Source organism: Syngnathoides biaculeatus, unplaced genomic scaffold (genome assembly GCF_019802595.1).
Source record: "Syngnathoides biaculeatus isolate LvHL_M unplaced genomic scaffold, ASM1980259v1 ctg134_pilon_pilon, whole genome shotgun sequence".
Taxonomy (NCBI): domain Eukaryota; kingdom Metazoa; phylum Chordata; class Actinopteri; order Syngnathiformes; family Syngnathidae; genus Syngnathoides; species Syngnathoides biaculeatus.
The window spans coordinates 1-12,777 of NW_026907428.1; the positions used below are offsets into that span (position 1 = coordinate 1).

The window sequence follows — 12,777 nt, forward strand, 5'->3', positions numbered from 1 at the left end:
AAATACATCTAAATATAACATTATCGTGTTCTCGATACAACTGTGAGAAGAGTGTATACTGTCATAATACGGCAAAACAACTTTGTTGCGACTGAGCACCCGTTTGTTCAAGTTATTGGAACATCCACCAAAAAAAGTTCTGCATCCATTCTGTTGAATGAAATTCCAACACTGGTTTGCCCTTTTCTTCCATGAACTGTCCAATTTCTTCTCATAAATAAATCAGAAGAAAAAACACCTAACCACAGCACCTTGTCTGAATGACCTGTCAACTACGTGGAATAAAATAGCCACTTGTCCAATGTCTGTAATGTCCATGCTTTCATCAGTTCCAACTGAAAACGCAATAAATTACTTTACTTTGTGCTGTAACTAGTTGTCCAAATCCACTGAAAGATCAAACATCCCTTCTGGAACTGTGTTTCTCGTCAGGTTCATTTTTGTAAAAGCCTGGCACCTTTCAGGGCGCACAATCTCTGCTGCCTTCATCATGCGTGTTATTACAAATTCAGCCTCATTAAATTGTTCTGAGGTCACTGTCATTTCACTCGCAATGAGGTAACTAGCCTTCGCAACAGAGTCACTTATGGTACATCACAGCATAAAAAAACAAGTGTGTGCCTGTCCAGGTAGTGATGTGTCCAGCAACACCAGTCCATCGAAGCATAAATTGAGCTCATTGAATGAAAACCAGTGTGCATGTTGGTGCATGTACCACTTAAACAAAACTTCTCTCCTCTTTTTTCCTATTCCAACAAATTATTCATATGCCCTGCAATTGGCTGGCAACCAGTTCAAGGGTGTACTCCACCTCTTGCCCGTTGAAAGCTGGAATAGCCTCCAGCAGTCCTGCGACCCTCGTGAGGATAAGCGGCAGAGGAAATAGATGGATGAATATTGCAGAGGTGTGCGAACAAAATCTGGTGGATTTTCGAAAATCTCAAAGTGTTCCAAAAACACAAAATTGAAACACCTGAACAGGGACTTCTAAACTAGAGAATCAGGTCAAGAGTCTCATGTTTTCTCAAGTGAGTTACTCAGATGTGTATTTTCAGCATGACCCATAACCAGGTAATGTGTATGAAACTGGCAATGAGCCATTGTGAGAAAAGCAATGTGAAGTTCCAGTCGGGAATTTCACTTTTGCAACAAGAACCTGAGGTAAATGATCGAAAGTCAGGGAGGTGTGTACACTTGAAATGGATGAGAAGCCACAAAATTTACTCACATTACTTTCGGGAAGTTAAAACCAATCAAAAAATGGACCAAATTGCAACATTGAAGTGATCCCCAAAGTTATTCGATTGAACACTCTGTTGGTTGATTAGCTTCATTTCAGGGAGATGTTGTGCAGATGGGTCTGGTGAGGAGACAGGATTCAAAACTAGACTCTGCAAATTAGAAGCTCTCAATGGATGACAGCCTGAACAGGGACTTGAACCCTGGACCCCCAGATTAAAAGTCTGATGCTGTACCAACTGAGCTACTTAGGGCACATGTTTGCCACTTTTTGTAGTCCATTACTACTTTTATTCATAGCAACTACCCAAAACCAGGATGCTCCAAGTAGGATGAAGTAGGATGGAAACTCAAAGCTGGTTCACTGTTCCACGGCCAGGACAAAAACCACAATGTTCCTCTTAAATCTGAGAGTCAACTTCCCTGTGGACGCTCGTCTCGAGCACACCTGAATCAAACTTATCAGGGAGGCTGAGGAGTGTGATCTCCCTGTGGCTGGAACACAGCCTGCGGCTCCCTTTCTTTCAAAGGAGGACCACCACCCCAGTCTGACAATCCAGAGGCATTGTTCCTGATGTCTGCGCAATGTTTCAGAAGGGTGTCAACCACGGCACCCCCACAAATTCCGGAGCATTTAGGAATTCAGGGCAAATCTCGCAGAGCCTTGCCACCGGGGATCTTTTTAACCACCTCGGTGAGCTCAAACACAGAGATAGGAGAGTCCGCCTCAGAGAACCCAGACTCTGTTTCCCCATGGGAAAGCGTGACAAAGGAATTGAATAGGTCTTCAAAGTATTCTCTCCACCGACTCACAATGTCCCGAGTCGAGGTTTGCAGCGCCTCATCCTCACAATAAACAATGTTGACATTGCACTGCTTCCCTCACCTGAGATGCCATATGGTGGACCAGAATTTCCTCGAAGCCATCTTGAAGTCGTTCTCCATGACTGAATTTCTCCCACACTTAGGTTCTTTCCTCATCAACCACCAAAACTGCATTCCGCTTGGGCAACCGCGATACAGCAGGCTCCGCAGGGGTCCTACTGGCCAAAAAGCCCCAAAAGGACTCATTCTTCAGCTTCACGGCATCCCTCACTATTGATGTCCACCAACGTGCTCGGGATTGCCGTCATGAGAGGCACCAATAGACCTTACGGCCACAACTACGACCTCAGCAGTGGAGGCATGGAATATAGACCACTCGGACTCAGTGTCCCCGCCACCCTTGAAAAATGAGCAAGGTTCTGTCGGTGGTGGGAGATGAAACTCGTTTTGACAGAGGATTCTGCCAGCCGTTCCCAGCAGACCATCACAATATGTTTGGGCCTGCCACATCTGACCAACATCTTCGTCCACCATCAGAGCCGACTAACCACTAGCGGATAATAAGTTCAAAGCTCCACCCTCTCTTCACCTGAATGTCCAAGACATGTGGCTGCAAGTACGATGACACGACTACAATGTCGATCCTCAAACTGCGACTGAGGGTGTCCTGGTGCCAAGTACACATATGGTCATTCTAGTGTTCTTTTTTGTCAGAAATATACGAGAGTACATTCAAAGTCTGACAACTCTACAGTAGAGTGGTGCAGCAGAACAGTGCTGGAACCAAAACCTAGCAAATGGGACATTGAAACAATCCTCTGTTAGCGAGTTCTGTTCTATAGTATCATTTGTCTTCAGATGGTGTGTTTAGCGAGTGTTAGTTTAAAGTCTTTCTGTTGGTGAAAAATATTATTCAATATTGACTTGTCTGCCGGCACAGTGGCTCAGCTGGTGAAGCGTTGACCTCACAGTTCTGAGGTCGCGGGTTCAATCCAGGAACCGCCTGTGTGGAGTTTGCATGTTCTCCTCGTGCCTCTGTGGGTTTTCTCCGGGCACTCCGATTTCCTGCCACATCCCAAAAACATCAAGGTGTACCCCGCCTCCTGCCCATTGACAACTGCGATAGGCTCCAGCACTCACTGTGACCCCCATGAGGATAAGTGGCAAAGAAAATGGATGGATGGATTGACTTGTCCTCTCATTGTCTGAGATTCGCAAGTTGTGACCATTTCTTCAATTCAAGATTTACTTCCAACTGGAAGAGAAATCCTCCTTTCAGTGTTCTGTCAACTTGAAATCACTGTTTAAGTACCCAAAAACGTGCCATCGTATTTCAGCATAAACAACCAACATAATGAGATTTGTGGAAACACTTGCTCGGGAGCTAATACTTTACATGCACATGCAAACAAATTAAATGAGAAAGAGAAAAATTAGGATAAGGAAGAGCTTAACTTTCTTTTGGCCGAAATCATGCCTTAGCCCCAGCGTCATGTGAGAGCAAATGAGAAAATCGCAGTGTAGATTCTGGATTGACAAGAACATGGCAGTGGTGGGATTTGAACCCACGCCTCCTGAGAGACTGGAGCCTAAATCCAGCACCTTGGACCGCTCGGCCACACTACCTTCCCCCGGGATTAGTAGAGGAACAATAATTTTTATAATTCAAAACCAAACCAGCTCCAGTATTCCTGGTTATATTAAACCTCAACATAGAAAATGTGGAAAATATATTTTTGAAATCACAACGACACACTTGAAATCAGGGACCCAGGGAGCACGCATGGGCCATGAGAGGGGAGCCCTCACAACAAGTAGCCATCCAGCCCGAGGCCTCAGGAGCACCGCCATGTGGCTAAGGATGAAACCGACCACCCCCTGTTATGATGACTGCCTGGTCCCCGGTTGGCAGTCATTGGCCCTACCCCATGAATCAGTGCCCCATCATCCCCACACACAGAACCTGGTCCGACTGCCGCAGCCTCCCAACCCACCAACCCATGGTGTAAAGAATACCTAGCTACCAACGCCTAGAAGAAATCTTTGTGTTGGCGATGTGGAGTTTGTTATGATTGATACATCACCCAGAAATTCTTGGCCGCTTGCAAGAATTGTGGCAACTTACTCTAACAAGAACGGGTTTCTTTGTCAAGTGAAAGTCAACACTGATGACTTTGTCAGCCAGTAACGAAGATGTCTTCTTCAAGAGACTGAAAATAGTTGTATGTAGTTTAAAGCCTGTTTTTGGCTTTAAGTTGTGCACAGGGCTCAGAGACATTTCGAACATCTAAACTCTGATGTAAATCTACTGTATGTAAAATGTGTCCAGGGATCCTTGACTCAAGCACAAACATTACATAGTAAAATGCTTAATGAGTGGAATATTTATTTTGAAACTGGGAGAGGTGTTCTTCAAAAAGTGGAATAAACTTCAACAGACAGTTGAAAGTCAAAAGGAGATTGCAGGAACAAATCCCACTCTATCTCATGTGCTCAGCAAGCAAATTTCCCTGTTTTGCCAAGAATACAACAGGAAAAGAACATTACCAAATTAATTCAAAATTAATTCAACAGAAAACCGAAAGGGAAATGGAGAATGTGGGCATTGACCTCACCACCTCATGCGAAGTGAGCGCTCCACTACCTGAGCAAATTCCCCCATTTCCCCCCAAAAGAACAACAAAAGAACTGAACTGACTCAAAAAGGAAACTCCAGCACACAACTCGAAGTTATATGGCAAATGTGGGTATCAAACCTACTCCCCCCCACCTGCTAAGCGAGGGCTCTTCCTCTTGAGCTGGTTCCCTTGTTTTCCTGAAAACAACATCTATCCATCGATCCATTTCCTTAGCTGCTTATCCTCACGATGGTCACGGGAGGGCTGGTGCCTATCCCAGCTGTCAACGGGCAGGAGGCAGGGTACACCCTGAACTGGTTGCCAGCCAGTCGCAGGGCACATTGAGACAAACAGCCACACTCACAATCACACTTCGGAGCAATTTAGAGTGTCCAATTCATGTTGCATGTTTAGGGGATGGGGGAGGAAACCGTAGAAAACCTATTCAGGCACAGGGAGAACATGCAAACTCCAAACAGGTAGGGTCAGGACCGAACCCAGGACCTCAGAACTGTGAGGCCAACGTTTTACAGCTGCTATTCTGTGTCACCCCTTAAAAGAACAACAACAATAAAAAAAAAAGCATGAGAAAAAAATACTTTTCAACTTGGACTTTGTACATTCACACATGAAGCTGGCATCACCTCTGTTGGCAACTTATTCCATTTGCGTGGAGCATCATAGCGAAAAGCTTCTTCATCATGTTTGCCTTGATTTCTACACTCCACTATTTGTCGATTGCAGAGCTCTTCTGGGTTTTTATTACGTAAGCAATTCTTTCATGTATTCAGGACCTAAACGGTGTTGTGATTTTTAGACCAGCTCTGCTACCAGTCCTCTTGAGAGGGTTTGGACTCTCTTCCACTCTGGAGTTGCCGACGGTGAGAGGCACCAAGCCAGTGTGGTTTCCCTGTTCTCTGCCTGTACGCTTGGGTTCACTCGGTGGTCGAGACGGTACCCTCTCACCGCCTTCGGGTTGTGGGGACAGGTCCTAACTGTTGTTTGCGCCTATGCACCAAACAGCACTTCAGACTACCCACCCGTTTTGGAGTCCTTCGAAGGAGTGCAAGAAAACGCTCCTGCTGGGGACTCTGTCATTCTGCAGGGGGACTTCAACGGTCACATGAGATCTGGAAAGGTGTGATTGAAAGGAACGAACCCCTTGATCAGAACGCGAGTGGTTTTCTGTTTTTGGACTTCTGTACTCATCACACTTTTTCCATCACAAACACCATGTTCAAGCATAAGGCTGTCCATACGTGCACTTGGTGCACCCGAGGTCGCTGTTCAATTTCTTTGACTTTGCGGTTGTTTCATCCGCCAGAAGATTTGGATGAGAAGAAAGAAGTCCTGGCGTCCCTGCTAAAGAACATGCCCCGACTTCAGGAGACAACCAAAAGTCAAATGATCCCGCAACATCTCACATGCAAAACGAGTGCTCTAACACTTGCGCAAATTCCCATTTTCTCAAACAGCAACAAAAACAAGCAGCCAAATTATGTCAACCAGCAGAACAGAGAGCCAAATGGAGAATGAGGAAACATGCAGAGCGAGTAAACAAAACTGACATAGAGTACAAACACATAGTAGAATCAGGAAGGGATCACATATGTAATTAATAGGCCACAGTGAGAATTGAACTGACGACCCCTGGTTTACAAGACCAATGCTTTTTGCATTGTTTCATCACTTCAATCATCCAGCAAATGTAAATAGACCAATGTAACAGGTGAATTTAAAATGCTGTTTTTAAATGGTGATTTTATTTATTCTGCAAAAATGTATCTTTCCCTGTGTGTAAAGTAAATGAAGGAACTGACATCGACAAGTTTGGAAAGAGTTTCAAAGGCCATTTCACAATCTTTAGGATTCCAGCGAACCAAAGCAAGGGCAACTATCCTCAAATGGAAAAATCATCGAACAGTGGTAAACCTTCCCAAAAGTGGCCGGCCTACAAAGATTACCTAAAAAACAGCAATGGCGATCCAGGATGCCACAAAGCAACTCAAGACAACTTCAAAAGAACTGCAAGCCTCCCTTTCCTCAGTTAATAGTCATAGATAGTGAACGTGGATGAGGTGGTGTCCTCCAGCCTCACCTGCTGTGTCCTGCCCTTGAGGAAGTTGTAGATCTGTAGAAATGGCTGGTGAGACGCTGAGCTGGAGAAGTTTGGAGGAGAGAAGTTCAGGGATTACTGTTAAACGCAGAACCATGAATTCTGCTCCTTACAAGAAAAGGCTGGTGGTGAATATTCACCCATCAGCTTGTGATCTCAAATTGAAGCCCACTTGGGTTCTGCAGCAGGACAATGATCCAAAACACACGAAAAAATTACAGTAACTTCTGAACACCTTTAAAAACAAAAATAATGTTGTGAGTGGTTTAGTCAGTCAGTCTTGATTTCAATTAAATGTATTGGCATGATCTTAAAAAAGCTGTTCATGTTGGATTAAGACAATTCTATAAGAAAGAAGAAAAATATCTCCGGAGACACGTAAAGATGAATTTCCAGTTATAGAAAATGCTCGAGTTCAGTTGTTGCTCCCGAGGGTGGCCCAACAAGTTATTTCGTTTTGCGGGCATTACTTTGTCCCACATCCAAGTAACTTTGAATATTCTTTTCTTCTAATAACTGAAATCATCATTTGAAATATAGCAATTTAAGTTCACTTTGGGGTGGCACGGTGAAGCAGCGATGGCCTCAAAATTCTGAGGTTCACTCCCAGCCCCGTCTGTGTGCATCTTCTCCCCGTGCCTGCGTGAGTTTCCTCCCACATTACAAAAACATGCGACATTAATTGGATATTAAACTAACTCCATTGCAAAGAGGTGTGATTGTGGCTGGCAGTCAGTGCGGGGTGTACTCTGCCTTCGGCCGGTTTAATGGATAAATACATCTAGCTTCTTGACATTAATATTGAGATGAGACCAAGGGAGAGCGCGAACGCACTCCCCCATCACCAGAAATTATGGAGTCGAGATTATCACATTTGGGGAATTCGCAGGGATCAGCACTACTCATGTGCAATGGTTGAGCCTCACCCTGGGAGAACCACCTTCTTGATCATGGTATTTCCCATGCCAGGTAAGTATGGGACAAAAATGTGCGAGCACGCAAGTCACACTCGGTCACACTAAATCAAGGGACGGTGTCATCACGATCACGAAAACAACCACACACAAAAAATGATGCTTTCTAATTTAATTTTGAGTTTTAATTGAGGTAGTAAATTGAAACCAAGAAAGCAGTGGAACATCGGGAGACGCGAATTAAGTTGAAACATGTTAACCTAAAATCTAATCCAGATGTTTGACGGGAACAGTTGGATGTTCAGATCAGTACAATACTGCCACCTATTGAGGACTATTGCGCATGACAGCCTTGGCGATGTTTGGCGTGAAGTCAATGAAGCATTCTCCAGTTGTTCTCAAATGATCACCCGCAACGTGCAATGTCCCGACCCGGTTTCTCAAAACTTGAGAACAACCAATCCATCTATTTTTTGAGCCGCTTATCCTCATGAGGGTCGCGGGGAGTGCTGGAGCCTATCCCAGTTGTCATCGGGCAGGAGGCAGGGTACAGCCTGTGCAAATGTGCCAAAATGTGTTCTTCAGCAAGCGACACATCTGCTTTTGTGCTTTTGTGTTTTTCTCATTCACAGTATTTTTTTTCATTTTCATTTATTTTTTTGTTGACAGTATTTTTTTCCCATTTCTTATATATGTTTTAAGGCCCTGAAACATACGATTCACTTTTCTCAGACAGGCATGAACATTTTCTCAGATTTCCCTCATTTAAACACTCTCAAAGTTCAAATCTTTGTAAATTAAAAAAAAAAAATACACAACTGCATTCAACAATGAAACCAAAAAACCTGTTTGAGGCCAATACGTTGATTTGAGAAATAAAACTATAAACCTTAATGTATCTGTTTTCCTTCTCCCTACTACCCGTGTTTTGTAATAAAAAGGGAAATATTTGTGTTTTTTGAAATTACAAATCAAATTTTAATGATCAATCTATGAAATTATTCATAGTGACTCAGGCGTATTTTACGGGAGCATCTGACCGCAGGTGTCTTACGATGAAAAACAGCGATTTGTCGTTGTTGGTGCTTTTTTTTCTTCTGGGTGAGAATATTCTGAATAACAGACATGCCACCTTCAATTATGTTTGAGAACTGAACCCACGAAGAAACGCAGCGGGCCCGTTGGCAGCCCCGGGTGATCGTGCCGCCCAGTAGTTTTACAAGTCTGCACGTGATGTCAGCATGTTCAATGGCTACATTGATTACAATTCTAAGTAAAGATATTCTTTATATAATGTGAGCGTATATGCATCACATACTGTAAGCTGTCACTTTTGTATCTGCATTGTTGCATTTGACTGATCGGCTGATTGCTGTGAGCAGGATGGCTGCGTTCATCAGGCTTCAATCCAAAATGTTCCATCATCGTGGTGGCATTAGGTTTTAGAACTAATTCCATGAATGCCACTTTTTAAAGTCTTTCTCATCGTGAGAAATATTGTGCAATTAAGGATTGTGTTTTCATTCCCTCAATTCTATTCCATTTGGGAAAAAAATCCTCTTTGCAATGATCCGTCAATTTAAAATCACTGTGTAAGTACCCAGAAAGGTGCCACCACTGATCAGCACATTGATTTGACCAGGGAAAGACCAATGATCATAAAAAGTTGACAAATACCAAACATTTCTTGGAGTCTGATGAAGGCATGAAAGTACATATGACAAGTTAATGTATACAGCAGAGTGGCGCAGCGGAAGCGTGCTGGGCCTATAACCCAGAGGTCGATGGCTCAAAACCATCCTCTGCTAACGTGCAAGGATTTACCATTGCTGTTCAGTGAGAAACAAAAACTTGGCTCCTTACTGACTGAGTACTACTTCCTCAATAATCGTTTGCCTGGAGACACACAACATACACGTGTGTATTTTACTGCCAAAGTTTAAAGTCTGGACAGGGTCACTGGTCTGCATGTCATCGTGTCACATGCAAATCTCTCAACATATTCCACCAGAGCAAACACCACCTACAAGCAATTGTTCATGTTCATCCCATTTAAAGATTGAAAATACAATTAAATATTGAACACATTACACATCTGGTTTGGTTGTAAGAATTTAAATTGATTCTAACCTGAAGAACGTCGCTTGTTGTTGGTATTCTTAATGAAACACGATCATTTTCACTTTCCAAATGTTGATCTCCTCACAATCCTATTTTGAACCATTGGGATGCAACTAATATACACTCGTGTTCAAAATAATCCCAAACCAATGTCATTAACTAGATTAATGGACATTTTCAGTTTATTGTTTATTGCTACTATTCAAACAATGGTGGTGCAGCTGTCGAGCATTAGCCCAACAGTTCTGAGGAACAAGATTCATATCCCGGGCCCTGTCCGTATGAAAATCCCCAAAACATTCAAGCATTCATTGGAGACTAAATTGCTGTCAGGTGTGATCGTGGGTGTGTTTTCTCAGTTTTGGTGTAAAACAAGTTGGCATCTTGGCTTAGCTACAACGGATGGTCTGTAATGCGAAGCACCGGAGACGTCAGGGGTGGAGTCAAGGATGTTTCTTCCACGTTTGGCTCCGAAAGCTGGCACGTATCCGGACTGTGCTTGGATTTCAAATATGTTCTTTATTTTCAGATTTTATTTTCAATTAATGTCCAAAATACATGCAATAATAATATTACTTCACATTGGAGGGTTTATTGTACATATAAATTTTGGGGAGAGTCTTCCTTTAAGGAGATGGATTTCTTGATCAAGTGGATTCTTCCAAATTGTAGATGATAATTTCTTTTTTGGGGCTAATACTGGGTTGTTACCCCCAACGAGGTGTCACTCATTGCTTCTATGTTTACAATGATGTTTTTGGGAACTCATGAAAGTGGGTTATGTAGACATGACATTTACTTTGTTGGTTCAGAAACAAGAATTTAAATAAACGTTTCATTGGAGAGGGAAAATCTTATCAAGAGGTGCAAAACATTATAGGCTCTTCAGCTAAAATGACCTTGAATGCCTTCGAACAAAGAAAAACCAGTGAATCATTTGATTAATGTCATCTACTGCAAATGCCAGTCACCCAACATGGGGCTCGAACCCACGATCTTGAGATTAAGAGTCTCATGCTCTACCGACTGAGCTAGCGGGGCATGGAACCTGTGACACACATACATCTTGTGGTACCTTCGCTGTTTGATGCTACTTCAACTTCATTTGACAGCATCCCTATTACCACGGAGATGGAGTGTATAAATGCACACACACATCATCCTCTTTTAACTTACACACATACAGACACACACACATGCACACTTGCAAAAAAGCATGCAAACACAGACAGACACAAATGCACACACACAGGCACACAAAAGTTTGAGTTTTCACGTGAAAATATTTACCCAGGTCTGTGCCTGCTCTTGGTATGGGCGTCATAGTGGTTCAGGTGGAAAGCGCAGGCCTCACAGTTCTGAGGTCCCGGGTTCAATCAAGGACCCACCTGTGTGGAGTTCGCATGTTCTCCCCGTGCTTGCGTGGCTTTTCCTCCCGCATCCCCAAAAGACATGCAACATTAATTGGACACATGGTTGCGTCCTAAATTGCTCCTTGTGGTGATTGGGAGTGTGACTGTTGTCTGTCTCGATGTGCCCTGAGATTGGCTGGCAACCAGTTCAAGGTGTACCCCACCTCCTGCCCGTTGACAGCTGGAATAGGCTCCACCACTCCCCGTGACCCTCGTGAGGATAAGCGACAAAGAAAATGGATGGATGCATGAATGAATGGACAAAAGAGTTACCACCAACACATCCAGGAGGAAGAAGTCATCAGGTCTTCATGAGGAAGTCGAAGACTCATCTTGTTTTTCATGAACATGCTTCCGTATACACCAAATTTGTTGTCTGCATTTTATTCATCACAGTGAACACACACACTCGTTAGGGGAACACACTTAAGCAACCGGGGAGCAGTTTAGAGACTCTTTCTTGCTCATGGACACAACAGCAGTGAGTTTGGGTGGGGTCTTGAACCTAATGTAGGTCCCCATGGTGCCAGTCCAGCTCGACCATTGGTCCAGGGCCATTAATTTGGGTCAATGTGAAAAGTTGAAATCACCAAAACCAGATTAAAACCAAAAATTTATTTTCCTCCCCCATCTTTTTCCAATTTCATCCATTTCTGAAAAAGCTCGAGCGAGCCACTAGAGCAGCGCTAAAGAAAAACTTTTGTGTATCGTTTTATTTTGAAAGGCAGCACTTTGTCTGTCATTTATTTATTTATTGCGTGGTAAAAATGTTTCCGTTACAGACGAACATTGGCTAAAGTCAAAATGAAGTCAGTTGTGACCATAGTAAACACACTCAAAGTGGTGAAGACTGAGCAATGGTAAAGTTTCTCGGCTATTTTCAGCCGCTCCTTCACGAATACAAACATCAATTGTGAAATTTTTTTATGACGACAAACTTGGAACAAGTGGACATTTGGATTTTCACCCAATAACTTCAAGTTTACACCTCAGTGACAAATGAAACATTCCTGACAAAAGCAGAAGTCAGTCAACTGCACGAGCAGTCAGCTCCTGCCACATAGGATGTCTTTTCCATTGGAATGGCATGTGAATTTAAAGAAGAACCTTTTACATCCATCAGAATGCTAAAGAAATGACCCTGATGTGATTTGAACACACAACCTTCTGATCTGGAGTCAGACGCGCTACCGTTGCGCCACAGAGTCAGTTACCACAAGCTTCTTTAGAGGTGTAAGTTCAAAACGAGGGTATATTGGCAACCAACACAAGTCACTGACATGCCCGACTGGTGAATCCGTGTCAACAAAGCTTGCACAGTTATTTGTCTTACAAGTCAGGAGTGGGCAATTTTGTCCCATTTTTGAGGGGAGGTTTTTTTTGCCCATGAGATGATCAAAACCCTGAATTCATGCAGTTTCTGAACAAAACTTTGGAGGTTCTGCAGCTCTGTGCTTCATGGAGACTTAGCTTTGTGGATGAGTGTCTGACGCCGCCATGATGCTCCCTGTCTTCAACCTCCATTGCGCGGA

At 43.4% G+C, this 12,777-nt stretch overlaps 6 non-coding genes across 6 annotated transcripts; 1 reads left to right on the plus strand and 5 right to left on the minus strand.

Annotated features, from left to right (window-relative positions):
• Positions 1-1,420: 1,420 nt before the first annotated feature.
• trnak-uuu (transfer RNA lysine (anticodon UUU)) lies at positions 1,421-1,494 on the minus strand. The gene has a single exon. It is a non-coding gene; the product is annotated as a tRNA-Lys (tRNA).
• A 2,114-nt stretch (positions 1,495-3,608) lies between these two features.
• On the minus strand, positions 3,609-3,690 carry trnal-uag (transfer RNA leucine (anticodon UAG)). The gene has a single exon. It is a non-coding gene; the product is annotated as a tRNA-Leu (tRNA).
• A 3,921-nt stretch (positions 3,691-7,611) lies between these two features.
• LOC133497119 (U1 spliceosomal RNA) lies at positions 7,612-7,775 on the minus strand. The gene has a single exon (XR_009793960.1). It is a non-coding gene; the product is annotated as a U1 spliceosomal RNA (small nuclear RNA).
• Positions 7,776-9,448: 1,673 nt separating this feature from the next.
• On the plus strand, positions 9,449-9,520 carry trnai-uau (transfer RNA isoleucine (anticodon UAU)). Its single transcript has one exon. It is a non-coding gene; the product is annotated as a tRNA-Ile (tRNA).
• A 1,281-nt stretch (positions 9,521-10,801) lies between these two features.
• trnak-cuu (transfer RNA lysine (anticodon CUU)) lies at positions 10,802-10,874 on the minus strand. The gene has a single exon. It is a non-coding gene; the product is annotated as a tRNA-Lys (tRNA).
• Positions 10,875-12,381: 1,507 nt separating this feature from the next.
• trnaw-cca (transfer RNA tryptophan (anticodon CCA)) lies at positions 12,382-12,453 on the minus strand. Its single transcript has one exon. It is a non-coding gene; the product is annotated as a tRNA-Trp (tRNA).
• Positions 12,454-12,777: the final 324 nt, after the last annotated feature.